Here is a 22,760-nt window from a genome sequence, read left to right as displayed (position 1 = left end):
TAAAAACATACTATTCAAAGTCAACTACCACTACAATAATTTCTGTCATTTCTGATTTACATAGGATTGTCAATGACTCATCTACCATGAGATGGCCAAAATTATCATGATTCAAAATTTTGGAAAAAGAGAAGGAAGAGATAAAAATGAATGAGACATAAATCTTATATACTTTACTGTGTGTCATAAAAGCCAACACAGCATCTATTTCATTACCCATGTTCCAATCTGCTAACATTATAATACCTATAACATAATAAAATAGAGCCTTCACATCACATGGAAGCAGCCTTAACCAATATGCATTTGTTTCAATAATGTGAGGACATTTTTTTCTCATGTAAAAATAAATCAAATTGAGATAATAGGTCCACTTTAATTTTTATCCATTAAAACAGCTGTAAGTACCTTGCCTGAAGTCCATGAACTTCTCTAGATTCTAGATATTCCACTGTATACACACATACATGAAACTATATAAAATTTTACATGTATATATACACATAACACATATACATACACATGAGTGTGTTTTGCATTCTGAAATTAAATATAAACATACAAGCTTTAAATAAATGCATGGTCTAAGTAACTAACACCTAAAATATATTTAGGTAATGAATCTAAAATAAGAATAGATTCATATTTAATTGACCAAAATAAAAAAAATTAAAAAATATACAAATAGAAAACTGTAGCAATCAAATTATTGAGAAAGCATATGTAAAACTTCTTTAAGCACAAATTGAAATATCCTAGTGTTTAAAACTTTCTAATTTCTGCATCTTCTCAGTTTTATAAGTTATCAAGTAAAGGCAAATCTAAACTGCAGTCATGCTACCCAATTTAGAAAGGCCGTTTATTACAAAAGGGAAAAAATAATTCATAAGACTAACAAGGCTGTTGAGGAAGAGGAACTCTTACACACTGTTGGATGGAATGTAAAATAGTATAGTCATTATGAAAAAAAATGGAGAGTTCCTTAGAAACTAAAATTAGAACTTTCAGAGGATTCAGCAATAGTACTATTGGGTGTATATACAAAGGAAATGATTTATTTCAAAGAGATGCCTGCACTCCTTTGCTTGCAGTAGCATTTTAACATAAGCCAAAGCCATTTCATACTGGTTACAGGAATCATCCAACAAAATATAATCAGTGTATATATTTATACCCCAAACATTCATGCAACTACCCACATGAACAAACCCCTCTCAACATAAAGATTCAAAGAAACCAGAACACTGGGAGATTCCAACACATATTTCTTCCCAGTAGATTGATCATCCAGAAATATACTAATTTAAGACCCTTCAGAACTAAAAATCATTATTAATCAAAAGAATCCAGAAGACATCCATCAAATATTTCATTCATTGACAACCAAATTCAGTTCATTCTCAGTGACACATGGAATTTTCCCTAAAATACATCATATTTTAGGGCTCAAAGCAGGTCTATCAAATATAAAAATTAGAGATAATTCCTTGCATTTGATGAGATCATAATGGATTAAAATTTTTAAAAAAAGATAAAAATCAGAAACCATTATAACATCTGAAGATTACATAATACAATTTTGAAAGAAGAACCTATCATAAAAGAAATCCAGGGAGAAATAATTTTTTGAAACAAATGAAAGAAGATACAATATGCCAAATCTTTGAGAGAATATGAAGGCAATTCTAAAAGGAAAAATATATAACTTTGATTTTCTACATTAATAACAGAAAGATTTGGCTAATGTTTTCTGTTGCCTTTATTTCAATAGCAATTCTACTGAAAATTGTATTTACTTCTAAAAGGACCAAGTACTTGTTTTAGAGTACTCAACAGCTTTTAACATGTACCATGAGATCAGAATTACAGCACCCCCTTTCTCCAGGAGAACAGGGTTGACCTTACATTGCTGACATCTTCTCCAAGGATCCCTGACACACTCTTTAAAAACAAGCAAATCTGACACTTTTTTAGGCTGCAGGGGACCTAGTGGTAATGTGTTCCTCACTTGTAAGTCTCACACAATCTCTATGATCATGCCATCTACAAATCAGGCAGGCCCATATGGGCTTCTTCCACCAAAATGCTCTGAACAGACAGGCACTCTTAACAGCTTCAGAGACTCCTGCACTGCAGAGGCTTTCACAACTCTTTTAGTAATAAAGAAATCATGATCACCAGTAATGACCATCAATTACTGAGGATTCCCAGAGCAGGAGACTCTTGGAATACTCATTATGAAAACAATATTGTATTTCTTACTCCTCCCTACTGGTTCAGCTACTCAACCAAATATATCAGAAGGCAGCCATCCACCTGCCATCTCACATACCAGTCAATTGCCCAGAAGTGGTAGGCAGCTAGTGCCAGGAGATACTGTGGCCCTCCTAGAATTAGTTTCTAATGGGTTTATGTACATTTATGTCCTCTAAAAAGTTAATTTTAAGTATGAAACCAGAGGTTTAAAATATGATAACTCTGGCTATCTCATTACTTTAAAAAACCATATGCTTGTGGAGTTTTTTATTGAATTTGCTCATTTTACAGAATTCCTGCCCTGCCAGACCATGCCTGACAAATCAAAGGAAAAAAATGGTATAATGGAAAGGCCCATGCTCCCATAATACAGTATATTAAAACTTGATTCATATGCATTTTGGGGGAAATTATAGGGGATTAAACTCAGGGACACTCAAACACTGAGCCACATCCCCAGCCCTCTTTTGTATTTTATTTAGAGATAAGGTCTCACTGTGTTAGTTAGTACCTCGCTTTTGTAGAGACTAGTTTTGAAATCACAATCCTCCTACCTCACACCAAACCACTGGGATTCCAGCTGGGTGCCACTGCACCTGATGAGTCATAGCATTTTGAGAATTTTCCAATCTTCCATAAAGTTGTAACAAGAGTTGGAATTTAAATCTGCTGCAGGTCTTCAAAATTTCCAGAATACTATGCCATTAAATAAAACCTCTTCATATCCATCTCAGTTCACTCCACAAAAGGATCAAGCTACAAAAGTTTGTGGGGGAAAGCATATTTGAAGGAAAATATGTGGCTCAAGATCCAAGACATTAAGGTTTTTGGCTCTCAAAACATGTCTTTAGTACAATGAAGAATCTTATATTTCTTATTCCTCCCTACTGGTTCAGCTACTCAACCAAATACATCAGAAGGCAGTTGTCTACCTGCCACCTCACATACCAGCCAATTGCCCAGAAGTCATAGGCAGCTCCTGCCAGGAGATACTGTGACCCTCCTAGAGTCTGATTCCTGCACCCATGTACTCACCAAGACTGAATGCCTACAGAGCATGCCCGCACCCCAGGACACTTGCAATCACTCATGTGCTGCACACTGGCCACTAGCAAACCTGTAACTACTGCCTTTGGCAAATGGATTTATTATAGAGAAACCCAGACTCTGCATCAACTGATCAAGACCAGTATGCAATATTTCTACTGAATCAAATATATAAAACTAGGTAATTGCTAGATTGTCTTATTTGGTTGAAAGAAACTTTTCAGTAGTCCTGGGGAGCTTTCAAAATTCTCTTTTAAAAGTGATACTGAATAGCCAAGCTATATTAAAAACAGAAGCACAGAATCTTCCAGCTTGAAGAACATAAATGTACATAAACCCATTAGAAACTAATTCTTGCTTTTGAATTGGTCAACACCTGGAAACTACACACAAACAAGGCATGTTTTGATTTACATCAGGGTTTCAAGAAACATCCAGGAACCAGGCATGATAGCATATGCCTGTATTCTTAGTGGCATAAGAGGTTACAGCATGAGCATCATAAGTTCAAAATCAGCCTCAGGAACTTAGTGAGGCCCTTGGGAAGAATTTAGAAAGATCCTGTAAGCACTGCAGATATGATGATGATGATGATAATTTTATTTTTCTGTTCTCCCTTCATTCTCTGACCTTGGTAATCATACTTAAAACCTCTCACATTTTTATTCTGTCACAATATATATAAAATTGTAAGATATTTGAGGAGACAGAAAATATTAGAATTACACATGGGCCTTTAAAATGTTAATTTTAAGTATGAAACCAGAGGTTTAAAATATGATTTATTTGCTAAGGCTTTTAGTGGAAAAAAATAGATAATATGAAAGAAAATGTTCTTAAGGAAGTAGATAGATGGAAACTTAAAAAATAATTAAAATGTTGCAAATAAATGTTTATAAATTTAAACTAGAAATTTTGTCAACTATTCTATATAATATATACTTCTTTATTTAAAATTATACCACATACTAGATTTACACACATATTTATGCATAGTATGTATAAGATCATGTCATAATATATGAGAGTTGACTACAGATGCAAAAAAACTTAAAATACAGGAAAATTGAATCTAATAATAAGAGAGATTTAACCCAGCAAATAATGCTGTTTTCACATCTTCACACTGATGCAACACTTAGTTCCACCCCAAGGTGCCATTCCATTACTTCTGAATAAAAAAGAGAAGAACTCAAGGCAAACATTCTTTTCACACACCTACAGTGCTTTTCTCAAGAAATAGCTCATTCATTTGCTCAAAGCAGTACATGACTGTAATTCCAAAGGCCCAGTAGATTAATGCAGGAGGATCACAAGTTCAAAGTGAGAGTCAGCAACTTAATGAGGACCTAAGCAATTCAGTGAGACCATGGCTCAAAATTGAAAAAAAAAAAGAATTAAGAAGGGCTAGGATATCACTCAGTGGTTAAACATCTCTGGGTTCAAACCCTAATACCAAAATAAATAAATAGCTAGTTAGATAGATAGATAGATAGATAGATAGATAGATAGATAGATAGATAGATAGATAAAATAAAATTCCCTTAAGTCTGAACAAATCTGAGTGGATCTGAAACAACTGGAAGCCTCACCACATTTCTACATTCAAGGCTTTTCTTCAGAATGAGCTCTTTCATGCCTTTTAAAGACAATTGGAAAGCTGAAAGTGTTACCATACTTTTTAAAGGGCAGAACGGTTTTCCCTGATGTGAATCTGTTCATGTCTTTGAAGGAAACTGTGAAAGTTGAATACTGCCCCACATTGCTTATTTACAGGATTTTCTACAGTATGAGTCCTTTCATACAACTGAACAAAATTAGAACATCTGAAGACTTTACATTTCTTACTTGCACAGGATTTATTTATTTGGCATAAATCTTTCAATGAGAATCTGCTGCAGTCTGGCTGGGCAAAATAAATGGGGGTGACAAGCAACTTGTGAGGTTGAAACAGTGGGAGCCGCTTTATTGTAGGACAGCAGAGGTATTTATACCTAACTCATTATACACAGTTTGTTTCAATTAACATCATCTACATACATCAATTAGTCATTAAGGAATCCTCATCATCTTAATAATTACACACAGCTTAACTTAATTATCATCTAGATATAGCAGTCAGTCATTAAGGAATCCTCATCATCTTAATGGCTCGCTGGCGTTGGCTCAGAAACCACTTCTCCTAGCATACTGCCAGGCGCCATCTTAACTTGGTTATGGCCCTCACCATCTCCCCCTTTTGTTTAATTTAAACAACAGGTATGTGGCTTAGGGACCGTGCCTGTTTTAGGTTATCCAATACTACATATGGTCCTTACCCATCATTGGATGGTCTGACTTCAAATCGTCAGCCTCCTGTCTTAGGTTGGTACCATTGTAATTGGATCTTACCCGTCTTTGACTACCTGCCCAACACACTCAGCCATACTTGTGGATAACCTGCTACAAGCAGAAGGGGGAGAATACAAAATGCCATGATACCAAGCCAATCGACAGCTCCTTATGGAAAAATTGTACCACCGATGACACCATCAGCAAAGTTACCTTGGTACTAATTACAATTTGTTGTATCAGTTCATAATGCATATAAATGATACATAGTCCAAGTAAGTTTCGCAAGCAGCTTAAAGCAGAGGAATCCATTAATATGTCTATTTCTTCTTGAAGTAAATATTAATGCAACAATTTGTACAGTTTGTGTGACAGCCATCGCAGAAGCTGTAGTAGCAGCAGTAGAAACAGCAACAGTTATGATGATGGCAACTGTAATTCCGAAGTCTCATTTGGTTTTTCAGTAATACTGGAAATTATTTACATTATCATGAACAGAATTATCAAATATAATGAAAAGGAAAGGTGAAAGTAAATAAACACATCTGTTAACATCCTTATTTGTTCACCTTTAAAAACAATACCCAATTTAAACTGTTTAAATCACATGAATTAAAATATTTGGATCCATTTTTTCATGAGCGCTCCTAATATATGGACATATGCACATACAGACATATAACACATAACACAAGTGTGCAAACATAATACAACAGTAAAGGCCTTGTAGCTTTTCACAGGTGAAATATCCATTGCAATGTTTAAAAACTGCACAGTTGATTAAAACAAAAATAAAGCTGTTCAGAAAAACATTAACCTAGGTCTGTATGAGCTCAAAAAATAAAATAGAAAAATTCTTTTTGTAACTTGCATATGGGTTTGAAGGTATTCCCTCAAGTAAGCCTCAAGTTTTTTCACATTTGAAATAAGCCTTAATGGTGTTCATTAGCCTCCAGGTGTAGGAAAACCATTATCACCGACATAAGAATAGCTAAACTGAGGTTCTGAATATCAAGTGTTATGGATTTTGAGCTGGATCATCTTCTTTTTGGTCTGTAGATATCACTTTAGTTAGTCTCTCTGGAATCCAAATAGGCTGCTGTTCTCCCTGTGGAAACACACAGACCCCCCATTCCAGACAATAACTGGGTCAGGACCTTTCCATTGTCCAGTTAGAATATCCTTCCAAAGTACTTTTGGCTTATGTACATTTTTTGGACACATGTGCCTTTCTGCAGCACAAAGACCTGATGAATCCAAATTTAAAAAGTTTAACGTAAAAAGGGTTATGTTAAGTTTATCTTTGGGGGATTTATATCCCTTCCCAGGAATCTTCCTAGTCCATAAAAGAAGTGGAGAAAACTGGAACGTTTCCCACATTTCTCACATTCACAGGGCTTCTGTCCATGAGTATTTTCATATAAGAGCAGGAAAATGTAACAGCAAACATTTAGGGGCTTTGTTTTCAAGTGTGAGTGAAATGGCTTTGAAGACAACTAGGGAAGTGGAATGATTTGCCATATTTTTCATATTTAAAAAGTTATTCAGTCAGATATGGTTGTGTACACCTCTAATCCCAGAGACTCGGAAGGCTGAGGCTGAAAGATCGTAAGTTTGCGGCCTCCCTCAGTTCCTTAGTAAAACCCTAAGAAACTCAGCAAGTCCGTGTATCCAAATAAAAAAGAACTGGGAATGTAGCTCAAGGGTAGAGCACCACCAGACTAACTCCCAGGGACTATATATATATTCAGAAGTTTGAGCCCTTTCTTGTCTTTAAAGTTGACAAGGAATATTAATATACCACATTTTAAATTCAAAGAATTTTTTCCCAGAAAACTTTCTACATGTTTATAAGTGAAAAAGTAATAACAGAAGACTTTGCCAATTGTTTCTATTAGTTTGATTTCTCTGCAGTATGAGTTCATTCATGTGAGTGAAGTTCACTGGATGAAACAAAGGCTTTTCCACATTGTTTACCAACATAGGGCTTCTCTCCAGTATGAAATTGTTCATGTAAGTGAAAGATAGAGGAACGAGTGAAGGCTTTGCCACATTGCTTACATTTATAGGGCTTCTCTCCAGTATGAGTTTGTTCATATATTTGAAGACAAAGTGTTATAGGCTTTACCACATTGTTTACATTCATAGGGCTTCTCTCCAGGATGCATTCTTCCATGTACTCCAAGGTGACTGGAACTAGTGATGGATTTCCCACATTGTTTACATTTATAGGGCTCCTTTCCAGGATGAGTTCTCTGATGTATTCTAAACAAACTGGTGTATTCCCACATAACTTCCATTCTCAGTGTGCATAATCATGTGATTTGAAGACTTTTGAGTAAAAAAAAAGGGGGGGAAGGGTTGACTACCTTGTTTACATTCATAAGGTTTCTCTCCAGAATGAGGTCTTCTAAATAAAGAATAAAAATGAAAACCTTCCCACATACCTTACACTGAAAAGGTTTATCTCCACCATGTGTAATCATGTGTCTTTGAACATTTGTGAGAGAATAAAAGGCTTTACCACATTGTTTACATTAATAGGATTGCCATCAAATATGAGTTTCCTCGTGTTTTTGAATGGAACTGGAACAAATGAAGACTTTCCCAAATAGTGTACTTTTATAAAGTCCATCTTGAGGCTGTACTGACATTTGTGTATGAACACTTTTGAAAGAAACCAGAGATTTCCTATACTGTTTAAAATCATGTGGGTTCTCTTTACATTCCTCATGCTTGTAGCTTTTCTGCTCAGAGTGAGATGTAATTTGCCTATGAAGGAGTGAAGGACATATGAAGTCTTTTGCATACATAATTCAGTCACATGGATTTATGCTAATAAACTTATCTTTGTCAGGTTAAGAATCTCACTGAAAGTTTTCCCACATTATCTTCTTTACCTTTGAAGTTTACCATGAGACTTCTTGGAATAATGACCGGCACATTATCAATATTTGATTCATTCATGATTTTGTATTTATTCATGGGTCTTCGGCTTACATTACTACCAACATCAGGTAAAGGCGAGATTTTCTGACTTGTTCAAATTGCCTGAAAATAGAGATTCAAAGGAAACAATCCTTTGCAACACAGCTTCCCTATGGCTATTATCCAAATAGTGATATTCACCCAAGCAGTTTCATATACTTTCTGCATGTCAAGTACTTGAGAAGACTGAATATCTGTCACAGTTAAGTATATACTTCCAGTTAAAAAAATCTTATAAGAATAAATTTATTTCAAGTTGTGCATATTCCTTAAGTTGGTTTGTTTTAAAAATATGACATTCTTAGATTTCCTTAAGGACATTGCTTCCTTTTCTGAGTACGATTACTTTAGATTGCTCCCAGAATTTTCAATCTGATCTTCAATGTTCTTGTCTTCTCCTTATTTTTTCTGCTAGAATGACAATCCAGAACAATCATTATGACTTCTTAGGAACTAGAAATGCTTTAACAAATTCTAGGTGTCTTTTATGCTGCAATAATTCACCAAATGATTTCCTTTTCGTGTTCCACATAAATTACCAAAATAAACACTAGTTCTTTATTTGATTAAATAAAGAAACATCATTATTCCCTATAGAAGCCAGGTTTCTGAGGAATTCCTGCATCACATCTCTGTAAAGTTTCTTCTGGGATAGATCCATCAAAGTCCACTCCTCCTGGGTGAAGTTCACAGCCACATCCTCAAGAGTCACTGAGATCTAAAATAGCCCACAAATGTATGGTGGAGGCCAGGAGAGATTGACAGCATGAGGAATCAATATTCAAGAAGCATGATGTTTAATGATTCTCTGGATTCGAGATCAACTCCAGGATTTGGTCCACCAAATCCTTACTGCACTCAATTCCTCAGTTATTCCAACACTGGAATTGGGTCACTCAAAAGGAAAACAGTAGAGTGTTTTACAGTCTTCCTTTGATGAGTTCACAGTAAGAAAGACAAGCTCCTGCATCACTCCTAACTTCTTTGTTGGTTGCACCTCCAACACACATTCTAACAATTAGCAGATATTAGCACCCCCGATATTACTTATACTTAGAAAGAAAGTTGACTGAGTAAGAAATTGCTACAATCAGGAAACTCAGCATTTGGAACAGATCCTGCCAACCACAGTGGTTCACTGTGCCTACACAGTTAATGTAAGCAACATGGTATTTACTGATCTACTGTTTCCTTCTTTAAGTCTATTGTTTCTTCCTTTAAAAAGTGCCTATATTCAGCCCCCATGCAAAAACTCTTGGTGTGGGGTCACTAAGGAGCTTCTCTCAGAAAACATTTAGAAAATCTTTCACACAGGTGGTCACAATGTGTTAACTGGGGACTGAGCTCATCCTGTGTGATTACACCAAGAGAATAATTACAATTTGCAGGCACTTTACTCCAGAACCACTTTAGCCAACTAGTAAAGAAGTACAATGATTAATAAACACAACAATTTAATAATTTATTGTGGTTACTGTCAAAGCAGAATGGGGTAAGTGGAAAGATAGCACATGTCTTAGAAATAACTCAATCACTCCAAGATATCACCTTGTCCAAATAACACCCTTACAAAGTTTTATATAAGTCTCAAAAACAGTCTTCTTAATAAACAGCAGAAACTACTTTTCTAATTTTCATAGCAATAATGAATGACAAATGATTGTCAATCTCTTCTGAACAGTAGCCAGTTCACTAGCATAAGGTACAGTCACGTGCCACACAGCCATGTTCTGCTCAAGGGCACTTTGAACAAAGATAGGCCACATGTGCAATGGTTGTCTTTGTGAAAGAGATTCCTCATGCCTGTAATGATGCTGGTATAAATAAACCAAACATGGGAGCACTTCCAGGGTGAGGTAAATCAGCAGGTTTGCAGACCCAAATCCTCACCTATCCAACACAGTTTGGGTGTGAAACAGGCCACCACAAGTACAACGTAAGTACACTATGGTGTCTGCACAGTGATGGAACAGCCTAAAATATCACCTACCAGAAGGTGCCCCTACCACTGACATACATCCATACTCAAGGACTTAAAACATGTGATTTTCTGAGCACCACAGTATCAGCAGAGATTAGAAAGGGACCATGAGAAAGCCATCGTGAGCTGGCCTTCACAGAAGGGAAAGATGAATGACAGCCGATGTCATGGAGAGAAATCACAATGATGCTGTAGGCAAACTGGAATTTAGGTGGCAAAAGGCATTCCTTCCCTCTATTCTGTAGACAAAAGTCCATTTATTATACATTCAAATGTGAAAGACTAACTCTTTTGAAAAGCTTAAAAGAAATTTAGTTTTATTTATTTATTTGTTTGCCTGCTTGCTTATTTATTTATTTATTTATTTATTTATTTATTTATTTATTATGGGGCAAATAAAAAAAAAAGTGGGATTGAACCAAGGGCACTTAACCACTGAGCCACATCCCCAGCACATTGTTGGTCTGAGACAGTACTCACTAAGTTGCTCAGGGTCTCGTAAGTGGCTGAGGCTAGCATTTAAACTTGTGATTCTCTTGCATCAGTGTCCCCACCTTCTGGAACTACATGCATGCACCACTGCACCCAGTGGAAATTTAGTTTTATAGAATAAGCTAAACAATTCTACAAAAATGAGGAGCAGTAAGGAAAAAAGATAAACACACCAAAATGACACAACAGGGAGTCTGGAACCATCAAAGTACTGCCATAAGCTACACAATTCTATAAAAATCATAAGCACTAAAAAAAATGATCAACATACACCAAAATGACAGAATAGAGTCTGGAACCATCAGACTACTGCAATGAAATAGAATAGAACTGAAAGCCTGAAACCATCCTGGTACTGCCATAAAATACAACAGAATAGAGCCCCCAAAATACACTCACACAAATACATCAACTGATCTTTGAAGAAGAAAAGTAATTTACATCCAAGATGACAATGGCTCCAGGGAGTGGTAGTGTTCCTCAAGCTTGCCCTCCAGAGAAAAGTGGAAACACAAGCAGAACCATCAGAACAAGAACATCATCATGACCAAAAGCCCTGAAATGTTCACCACAGCCACATGAAGCAGTCATGAAGAACAGTGGAGAACAGCAAGCATGGTGTGGCCTTCACTCCCCTTTCAGACGTTCCCTCTCTTATGTAGGACAGCGGCCTCACATCCCAGTGTGAGACCCTGGTCATTGGCTACACAATGCACAAAGCAGATCTCATCCAAGTTTCTGTGTTTTGTACTAAAATCATCACAGGATTATCTTAATGTTCAAAACAACCTTCACTCTTCTAAGTTAGAAACAATCACTGAAAAATTAGCAGAAATTCCTTAAAAGGATTTAAGTAAACAAACAGCCTGCAACTGGAAAAACAGCAGATTATTGTTTATTCAGTCAACCATCACCTAAAATCTGATAAAGAATGCTACAGGAAACGTGTCTTTTAGAAATGAGTTTTCAAAAACACCCAGATTCAAGAGGCTGAGGCACAAGGCTTTCAAGTTCAATGCCAGCTTCAGCAACTTAGTGAGGCCCTAAGCAAGCTGGCAATGCCCTGAATCAATTTTTTTTAAAAAAAAGAATTATAGAGGGGGTTGGGGATATATATATATATATATATATATATATATATATATATATATATATATATATATGAATCTCTTCCAGGGTGGGACACATACATCATTCAGTATGAGATGAATTCATGTGTTTGACTATCATCATTAATATTTTAACCAAAATAAACTATTTTCCTCAGGTGGGGTGGCCAATGCCTTTAATCCCAACAGCTTGAGAAGCTGATGCAGGAGGATCACAAGTTCCAGGCTAGGCTGGGCAACATACCCAGATCCTGTCTAAAAATAAAGTTTAAAAGGGCTGGGGATGAAGGACAGTAGAATGAACTAGATATTATTATCCCATGTGCATATATGACTACACAACCAGTGTGAATTTACATCATGTACAACCAGAAAAAGGAAAGTTACACTCTATTTATGTATGATGTGTCAAAAATGCATTCTCCTGTCATGTGAAACTAATAAAAACAAAATAAAATAAATAATTTATGACAAAAAACAAAACAAAAAAGGAACAAACAAAAAAGGGCTGGTGATGTACCCCAAGATTCAATATTCCTAGTACCAATACAATCTCCCTTATTTCATTTAAAACACTTACTTTACCCAAACACAGTTTGTGTCAGGTGATTATTCTTTCCCCTCAAGTATAATATTCTATAACAGAAAACAAATGCTTTCAAAGTGTTATTCTTGCCAGGAATAGTGGCACAGGCTGTATCCCAGGGACTCTGAAGGCTGAAGCAGGAGGATCACATTTTGGGGGCTAGCATCCAAAATACCTGGGAGAAGATCTCTAAATAAAAAAAAAATTAAAAAAACAAGGGGGAGGGGGGGCTGGGATGTCACTGACAAAGCTTCCCTAGTTTTGCTCCCAATATAGATAGATAGGTAGGTAGGCAGATAGATAGATAGATAGATAGATAGATAGATAGATAGATAGATAGATAGATGCTTTGCAATATTTCACTAGGGGAAAAATGAAAATTTCTAGATGTGTCCGTTGGAAACACAGTAGGAAGAATGGCTATTTGACAAAGCTGTAGAGCAGATGGCGCTTCAGAACGCAGAGGGCAAGTGCAGTTTCAGCACCCACAGCCCACTTCAGAGGCGCCTAAGTGGGGGAAGGAAAGCAATCTGAGGTCCTACTTGGGACCCATGTGGAAGAGTAGGAGCAGACAGCCGGCAGGGTGAGGAGGGCAAGCAGGGACTCGAGCCGCCCACTCAACACTCGGAGCCACGGCCCAGGGCCCAGGGCCACCAGCGGGAATTGCACGTCCGCAGTTGACCTAAGGTACTAGCCACAGAGCCCGGCCATCAGGCCCATGGGACCGCGACTAGGGCTACCTGCCAGGCGGGAGAAGGCTGCACGCCTGCTTCTGACTTCAAGAACCTGCCCCTCAGCCCAACCCGCGGGACCAGGGAACAGAGAGACGAGGGCCACTAGCAAGGACCAACTCTGCCATGCTCCGCAGCTCACCAGCACTCCGGGCCTCAAGGCAGGCGCTGACCCGTGCCGTCAGCCCTGGTCGCTAACTTGCCATTTCTGCTTTCCGTAGGGATACGATGTCCTCTCGAGGGCCCTTCGGGCACACAAACTAGCGCGGTACACAGGCTGCGCAGTCACCTGAGTCTTGCGAGCCAAGGACTACGGGCTCCGAAAAGCAGGAGCGGAATTGCTGAGGAAGAAAAGGCTATCAGACCGCGAAAGCCCGCCAAGCCGCGGAAGCCCGCCCTCCCCTGCCGTCGGCGCACCTGATTGGACAGTTCCACCCGGCCTCCCTGATGGGCCGCCTCCAGGCGCGGCTTCGCATCGTGAGTGACAGACAACATCATCCAATCACTGGCAAACATAGGCTAGAGGGACAGATCCTTGGCCCCGCCCTGTTTCAGGCGGGGCCACTTTGCTGTTCTGGGAACCAATCCCTGAAAGAAGCCTTTGCTGGGAACCCGGCACAGAAGGTGATCTCCAGGCCTGGGCTGTGCTCTAGGGAGAGGCTTTCCTAGCATGGGTGAGGCCCTAGGTTGTAACCTCATCAGGGAAAGGAACAGCCATGACAACAACAGTTCCTGGGGAATCTGAGGCAGGAGGAGCCCAAGTTCACATCAGCTTCGGCAAACAGTGAGACCCTGTCTTGAAATAAAGTAAAAACGGTTGGGGACCCGGCTCAGAGGTTGACCCCACTGGGATTATTCCGCAGTACCTCAAAAAAAAAAAAATATATATATATATATATATATATATATATTTATTTATTTATATACATACACACACATACATACATATATATATAAAATGTTATAAGCTGGTGCGACCTCAGGCAACTTAACAAGACACAGTCAAAACAAAATTGAAACTTTTGTCACACATATGATATCTAAAAATGCAAATAGTTTGGCAATTATTTTAATAATTCTCATCACCCCCTGGCCTCTGCTCTTTATACTGATCTATGAAAGGAAGCAATTGGTGTTGGTGTCTTGGCTCAGTGTCCCATTCCCAGCAGAAGGTGGATGGGGGAAGGAGGCAATCCTGTAAGGCAGCAATGTGCCTTGGAAATAAATTGGGTGTCTGTGCTTAGTGTACATGTTCTACATTCTACTGTTAGAGGAGTCCTAGGCAGTGGCCTGACTCTGGTGATCCCACAGGTCAGGTCAGCTGTTTACCCCAAAACCAAATAGAAAAGGTCATGATGAAAAGCAAGAAAGTAACTTTAACTAGTGCAGCTACACCAAGAAGACAAAGGAACCCTGTCCTTAGCCCTGTCTTCAGGGGCTGACAAGGACTCTGAGGTTTTATAGAAAGAGTGATCATAGGAAGGTATGTATAGGAAATACTCTATGTAAGGTTTTCTTTTATCTGTGGCTTTGGGGATCCATGGATCTATGGATCCTAAACATGTCTGTGAGCTCATGCTCATTTTTCCCCTTGACACCCAGCACTCCATTGCACAGACTGACCTCACTTTGTGTCTCAGGAGGAGTCCCCCTCTCATGTGTTCTTCCCATGTCAATCATTCAGAGACACCTACATTTTTTTAAAAAATCCACAAGCCCACCTGCTCCTGCCTGGAAAGCAACATACCCCCAGATGCTGACCCAATGTTCTCAGCTTCCTGGGTTTCAACTGATAGTCAAACCAGAAAGAAACAAAAACCCTGCTCAGCTCTGCTCATTGAGCCTGCATATAAAAGCACAATTGGGGCAGATAAGGCCTGTGGTATCTACCCCTTCCTGGAAAGTAAGTAAAGTTTTCTTCTTTACTGTAAACTTGGACTTTGTGATGACTTCCACATCCTTCACTCTGGCCCTAATTCATGCTACCTAACAAAATCGCCCATGAACAAGGAGTGGGGGGTGGGGGGGGGGGTAATGTATAAAGATTGTATCTCCACAAGTGTGGAAAAGCAGCCATGCACCTGTCCAAGGCTGAAAGCTGAACTCCAGGTGGTTTTCGTTGTTTTTGTTGGTTTGTTTTGCCTTTTTCTCTCTTCTATTCTAGGGATTGAATCCATGGCAGGGGCCACATCCCCAGTCCCCTTTTTATTGTAGTACAAAGAAAGTGGGAGGGTGCATAAATGTAATGGGTTTTAGAATATAACTCCAGATGGTGACTTCAATCTATTATTGATTAAATAAAGAAAATGACAAAAAAGATTGTATGGTGACATACTCCTGTAATCCCAGTGGCTCCAGAGGCTGAGGCAGGAGGATTGCTAGTTCAAAGCCAGCATCAGCAAAAGAAAGGCACTAAACAACTTAGAACCAATCTCTTAATAAAATACAAAATAGCATTGAGGATGTGGCTCCATGGTCAGTAAGCCTGAGTTCAATCCCCCTTATCAAAAAAGAAAAAAAAATTCTAATTATATCATTTCTCTCCCTTTAATGTCCTCAAAAGACATAGTTTTACATAATGCTAAAACTATTCCAGCCAATTGCTGTTTAATCTATAATTTTATAGGTATGATATATAAAATAACAATATGCAAAAACAGAATGTAGAAAAGGGATATACAGCTATATGTGTAGGAGGATATAGAGCTATGTAGGATAATGTTTCTCTTTATCTGGAATTGTTAGTATGAATGTGTGGATGATTCTGATGAGATATACATGGTGTGAGAAATAAAAAGTCCAAGGATCAATTTCCAGAATATAGTATTTAGCCTTAAATGTAAAATTGGGGTGTAGGAAAGGCAACCTGATGGGAAACAGAGCATAATTGGAGGTTACCAAACAGCCCCACAGCCTCTGCATGTGGCAGATACAGAGTTCATGCACCTGAACTACACTTGACCCACAGGAGGTAGGGGAAGGGATCAACATGACCAACAGAGATAGAAATATCTTTTAGTTTAGGAGAAGTAAAAACTCTGTACATGCCAAGATGCACTCAATATACAAAGACTTTCCTGCTGCAAGACAACAAAGGAAAGTGGGGACAACTAATGGTATATTTCTTTAAATACATAAATGTAATTTTTTTTGATACCAGGGATTTAACTGAAGGAGGTTTAACCACTGAGCCAAATTTTCAGTTCTTTCTAGTTTTATTTTATTTTGAGACAGGGTCTTGCTAAGTTGCTTAGGACATTACTAAGTTGCAGAGACTTGAAATTGCAATCCTCCTGCTTCAGCCTCCCAAGACACTATGGTTGCAAGTATGTGTGACTGTGCCTGGCAACACATTCCTTTAAATGACCCAATGAGAGACAGTAGAACCCAGGTGATGATCCAGAAAATGAACACCCAATATTACTTGGCCAATGAGAAACTGGGTTAGGTAGAGGGGACCTTGTGCACCTGAGGATAAAATGCTGATCATAATGGCTCTGGGTGTGCCTGCTTCCCCAGGCATTCCATCTTGTGAGATCATCAGTAAAGCTGTGCTTTCTCTGTACCTTTGTCTCTTAGTCTTTTAGGGTAAGGATTGAAGTCAATAGTGGGAACACAATGTAAAGAGAATAATTCTATAAAATGGGCCCACTGTGCTGATCCCCACATGCTTTCTTTGCCAAAAAGCAATTTACCTGCAACCCTGCCCAGCCTACATGGACAGGTGATGTCACTTTCCTCGGCAAACAACCTGTTATCTGCAGAAGAAATACAGTCAGGAAACACCCTTAGAGGAACTCAAATTACTTTTCAGGGAGAGACTTTTGTGACCCTTTTCAAAGGCAAGATTTTGGAAGATAAGGATTTTTTTTTTTAAGAAATCCAATTAAAACCACTCGGCATGGGCCAAGGTGACATACAATTGCCATGTCAGTGGTGACTTGAAAATCTGATGTCACCCTACAGTCAGCCAAAAGTCAAGTGGATGGACCTGCACAGGCCTCTCTGGAAACTTCTCTGGGATACAAATTGTTGTGAGGTCAGTCACTCAGAAAACACACCAGTTTTGTACAAATTGAGGAGTTTTTATTTAGCTGGCCAGCCAGCAACTGCTCCCCACAGGACCCATAACTGTCTCTGCAAAGAACAGCCCTGAGCCTGAGCATTTTAGGATATTTAAAGACAAAAATCACATCTGGGTTGACACAGTTGCAAGCAGGGGTACAGAAACTGGATTGGGCAGTTATCGAGACAATGCAATGGGTACATTGGCATTTTGCCCTGGACTTTCCAGGTTGGCATAGCAGCAAGCAAGCAGAAGGAAGTGGGTCAAAATGACCCTAGTACAGTACACATTAGAAAATGTTTACTGATGTCCAGACAATCAATCTGACAAGGTATCTTACCCAATAAAAATGGAACAAAAGAGAACAATTTTACATTGTATAAGAATTGCTATTTTGTGTTGCCAAGTGTGCTATGCTAGGTAACTATTAATGAGTACAGAGGTGGGGCTTTTCCATGGGAGAAGCATTTCTTACATGATATGGAGTCTCAGGTAAAGTGGAGCCTATTTGGTCACTGCCCATAGAGCCTGGCCCATAACACAATAAAACTAGAGTGCAGGAGAAGCACAGTGTCCTTCTCCTCTCTGAGAGAAACCACATTCTCCCTTGAAAGTGTTCCCTTCCCCTTTTCCTATCCCTTCAATAAGCTCATGCCTATTACCAGGTGACATGTCTGAAATTTTTCTGACTTGATTGCAAGAATTGAGATTTGAAGGGGATCTTTATTCTGCCTCAGTTTCTCTGAAGGCCCAGGTCTATAACAAGACAATTATTTGGGTCTGGACAAGTGAGCATATTTCTCACACATGATAAGTCATCACTAGACCAATACATAAAAACACTGAAAACAAATCATTAAAGACATTCTTCATTAGCAAACAAAACAAAATAGAGCTGTAGCCTGATATGGTTGTACAAACCATGCTGGTAGGACAGCCTCAGCATCTTGGCCTCCACCTCTCTCAAAGTAAAATTTTAAAAGAGACAGATAATGTAGTTCAGTTATAGTGCACCCCTGGGCTCAATCCCCAGTAAAACACAAACACACACAGTAAAGAGGAATAGAGGAATAAAAACAACATAAGAAAATAGAAGAATGTAAAAAGACAGACATAAATTTTTTAACTATATCAACAGTAAAATGAAATGTGAAATTACTAAAGAATCCTATCCAAAGCTAGAGATCATCAGGCAGAATAAAAACATGGTTCAATTCTATATTATCTACAGGAGTAACTGTCTGGATGCAAATATATAGTTTGAAAACAGAAGGATATGAATCATACACCATGCAAGCACACAGCATGATTAAGGTGTGCTATAGTACTTCTCCTAACATCAGGCAAACTATTTCAAAACCAAAAATTTGCTGATAGATAACAGCTATGAGTCATGAAAACATGCGGATAAGGTGTTACTGAATGTTTCATCCTCTGCCCCAATGCCAATCCAATAATAACATGACTTTGAGAGAAAATGTATTAAAATTTTTTTCTAGCAAAGGAACAGCACATGAGTTCCTGTCCCAGAGGCTGTGATTCTGATCATCAGAAGAAACAGGAGGCTTTTTTTTTTTTTTGGGGCAGGAGGAATGCCTGGGACTGAACTCAGGGGCATTCAACAACTTTGCCATATCTCCAGCCCTATTTTGCATTTTATTTAGAAACAGGGTCTCACTGAATTGCTTATCCCCTCACCTTTGCTGAGGCTGGCTTTGAACTCTTGATCCTCCTGCCTCCGCCTCCTGAGTGGCTGATATTATAGTCATCACCACAACACCTGGAACAAAGCAAAATATTTTACTAATAAAATTAAAAAGTCCTTAGTTTGACTTCAATTAGAGTTTAGAATTAAATTATTCTACAGAGTCCTGTAGACTCAAAAGCTGGCAGTGTTCACAGAATATTTATTAGATGATCTGCCTTCATGGCCTCCCCTGGATATGGAAGCATCCTTTCACATTTTGACCAAGATGAATGATTCCAGGGTCAACTGAAAACACAAGCTGACTTTGGGACCGGAAGTATGGCTTCATGTCTACACAGAAGAATGGGATGCCATAAGAACAATGGGTGGGGAAGCAATGACAGAATGGCAGACATGCCACATTTACTTCCATGAGAAGGTTGAGTTCTGGAGACTGCTTCTGCTTCTTTGGGGACATGGTACCAGGCCACCTGGGTTGCAGATGTAATCTGGGGCTCTACACAGACCACTGCAAGACCCATTTCCAGGACAGTGACAATCCCAGACTGGTGTAAGTCCCCCACCCCCACATTTCATCAGCACCTGGGGCCCAGAAGAGGAAATGTGATGAGGAACTTGGTCCCAGGTATTCCCCAGATCTCCTTCCTGGCTGCTTGAGTTCATGCAGGTTGGGACTCTGGCCCTCTAGGAGAGTCTGAGTAGGAAGTTGAGACCCACAGAGGTGTGCGTTAGCCCTAGTAGGCGACCATATTTTCCACAGTTATTAGAGCCACAAAAGGCTTGGGGGGGTAACGTTTGCCTGTCCTCTGGCAGCAAAGGAAGACCCAACAGCCTAGAAACAAGAGTCCCTTTAGAGGGGAATATGAAATGGAAAGAGAGGATTGAAAATCTTCTGCCCACCTCAGGTTCTATTCCTTCCATACTGGATGCATGTCTAGACAAATATCCAGGGAAATCCTTTCAGCATCCTCTTTTGCCCAGGTTTAAAGTGAAAGGTAATGTGCCTAGGGGAGGATGCCTTGGTCTAGGTAAATCTGGGGTCACTGGTGGGTGGACACTGTGTCACACACTGCATACAAGAACAATACTGGGACTGGGGTTATGGCTCAGTGGTAGAGTGCTTGCCTAGCACGTGCAAGACCCTGGGTTCAATCTTCTGCACCACATAAAAATAAATAAAATAAAGATATTTTGTCCAACTACAAGTAAAAAGTAAAATATTAAAAATAAAAAGAACAGTAGTAATGACAAGATTCTTCCCAGGGCTGTCTTCTATCTTGGGCTAGGTAAGATGACTGGATAACTTCAGTCCCATGCCTCCTGTTTTCCCAAAGTAAATGATTTATGGCCTCTTTCACTTGTGTGGGTTGGATGCATGGGATGTTTTCCACATGATAGGCACACATGTGGGCACCAGAGAGTGGTAAGAGCAGGTGCACACTAGATAGTGGGGGAGAGGAGGCTGGCCTAGGGTTCTGAGGGAGGCCTCATGGTAACCAACCCTTCCTTGAAGTCTCCTGGCCTTCATGTCATAGCTCTGTAAGTGGAAGAACCCCCTCCTCACATAAGGTCAGTCACACCCTCTTCCTCAGCAGCAGGATGAAGTTGTGGCCCACAGAGTTCCAATCAGCCCCACAGCTCTGAGGAGACAGGTTGGCCAGTTTTCACCCAGCCTCCCCCTTGGATTCCAGGAAGGTTATGAAAAGAGCAGATGTCCCTATCCCTCATTGCTGACAGCACTTTCCAGCTCCTATTATTATGGTAAGGGAGAAAAGCATTTAGTTTTTATGATTAGTTAATGCTAGAGTTCAACATGGTATTAACTCTGTCATCTATAGCTTTGGTGTTGTTCTGTTACTGTTGTAGGGACAGATGAGGCAAGGCACTGAAGATAGCAGGAAACATTTTATTTGGCTGCAACCAGGTTCAGAGGGCACAGCTTTTGCTATAATCAATCAATCCCCTGAACCACGAGCTCAGGTAGTTCCAGAATTTTATACTCAGTATGTAAGTAGAGGGACTCAGAAGTTCACAGTCTGCAGAAATTCACATAAAAGCAGCTTTTTTTCTTTTACTGTTTTGGGCAAGTTAACCCTTCAAGAACAACATCTGAGAAGGGGAGAGCTGCTTCTCCCCTTTCTTTCCTCCCCCTTCCAGCTGTTACCATGGAGTCCATTTGGTAACTTATGTTAAAAATATAGACATCTCTGTGAAGCCCAGCTCAAGACCAGAGGCCTTGTTTTCACAGTTCTACAAACTACTATACATGGGTTTGTGAAAAACTAGTAAGGGGGTGACCAGCATCTGGAGTGCTGATTTCCTACCAGCCAGTGGCCAAGGAAACAGGGCAACATGAAAATAGGAAGTTTATCTACATTGCAGTCTTTTGTAGAGACTCTTTTGCTGACAGTCCTAAAATCAGCCATGGTGAAGATTTCTGGAGAAATCCTGTTAAGACTTCTCTGTGGAAAAAGGAGGTTCCACTTCATTACTTCACTTGCAGGGAAAGCATAAGTGAGATTCAGACTCATCATTTCTCCTTGAATTAAGAAATACTGCAGGAGATGTGTGGGAAGGGTGCCCCCTTTCTGGCTCCTGCAGGATCACATGGCTGCAGAGCTTTGCGTCCAAGTTAGCCTTTGTGTCAGGGGAGCAGCAGGTGGAGACAGGCCACTGATTCCCCAGACTTGAGAAGTGCCAAGTATTTTCACAGAGTATATCAATAATCTTGGGTAAACAGGCAAATTAAAATAACATTGTGGGGCCATGTCCTAATCCAGGACATGGGCAGCCTTTCTGTGGAATCATCCCCATTATCAGAAACTAAAGGTTTACAACTGTCATTTTGAACATCATCCTGAGGAAACATGATAAAATACAGCAGCCAGATTGAGGGTTTCTCATTCAAATCTCACTGCCTTGCTAACCCATGTCCAGAGGGCAGCAATAAATGAGTCACTTTCTGGGTAAACTACTTTTTTTCAAGTAAATGTACCTCTTCATCTTCACATCTTAGAGATCTCTATGGAGATGCAGAGAAGCCATGGGTCCAGTCTCCCTTTACCTAGGGGTTAAGTCCAATGATTTGCTTTTATTTATGAGTGTGTTTCTCAGACCTGGACAATAGAGGCCAAGTAAGTATTGACACAAGACAACCCTGAGCCAAGGTTGAGGAGTGAGATTCAGTAAAGTATTGATCTATTTTCAAGACAGGTCACTTCTAGAGGTCAGTTTGAATTTAGACCTAGTTATAGGCCTGGAGGCAAAAGTGTGTGGTGAGGGTGGGTCCTAAGGAGTATGAACATTGTCATGCTGAGCAACTGAGTCACAGAATGTTTTTACTGATTCCATAATCAAAGCAGGATTAGTTCCCTCCAGCCAGGGTGAAGAAGCCAATGCCACAAAGGTGTGTATAGGGATTCCTCTGTTGTGGCAAAAGGTGGGAACTCAATGATTTCTAGCAAG

At 39.4% G+C, this 22,760-nt stretch overlaps 1 pseudogene; it reads right to left on the bottom strand.

Annotated features, from left to right (window-relative positions):
• Positions 1–9,172: 9,172 nt before the first annotated feature.
• On the bottom strand, positions 9,173–14,016 carry LOC144367275 (zinc finger protein 124 pseudogene; annotated as a pseudogene).
• Between the last annotated feature and the right edge of the window lie 8,744 nt (positions 14,017–22,760).

The sequence above is a fragment of the Ictidomys tridecemlineatus genome, chromosome 1 (assembly GCF_052094955.1).
Source record: "Ictidomys tridecemlineatus isolate mIctTri1 chromosome 1, mIctTri1.hap1, whole genome shotgun sequence".
Lineage (NCBI taxonomy): Eukaryota > Metazoa > Chordata > Mammalia > Rodentia > Sciuridae > Ictidomys > Ictidomys tridecemlineatus.
This window is presented reverse-complemented; position numbering and strand designations above follow the sequence as displayed.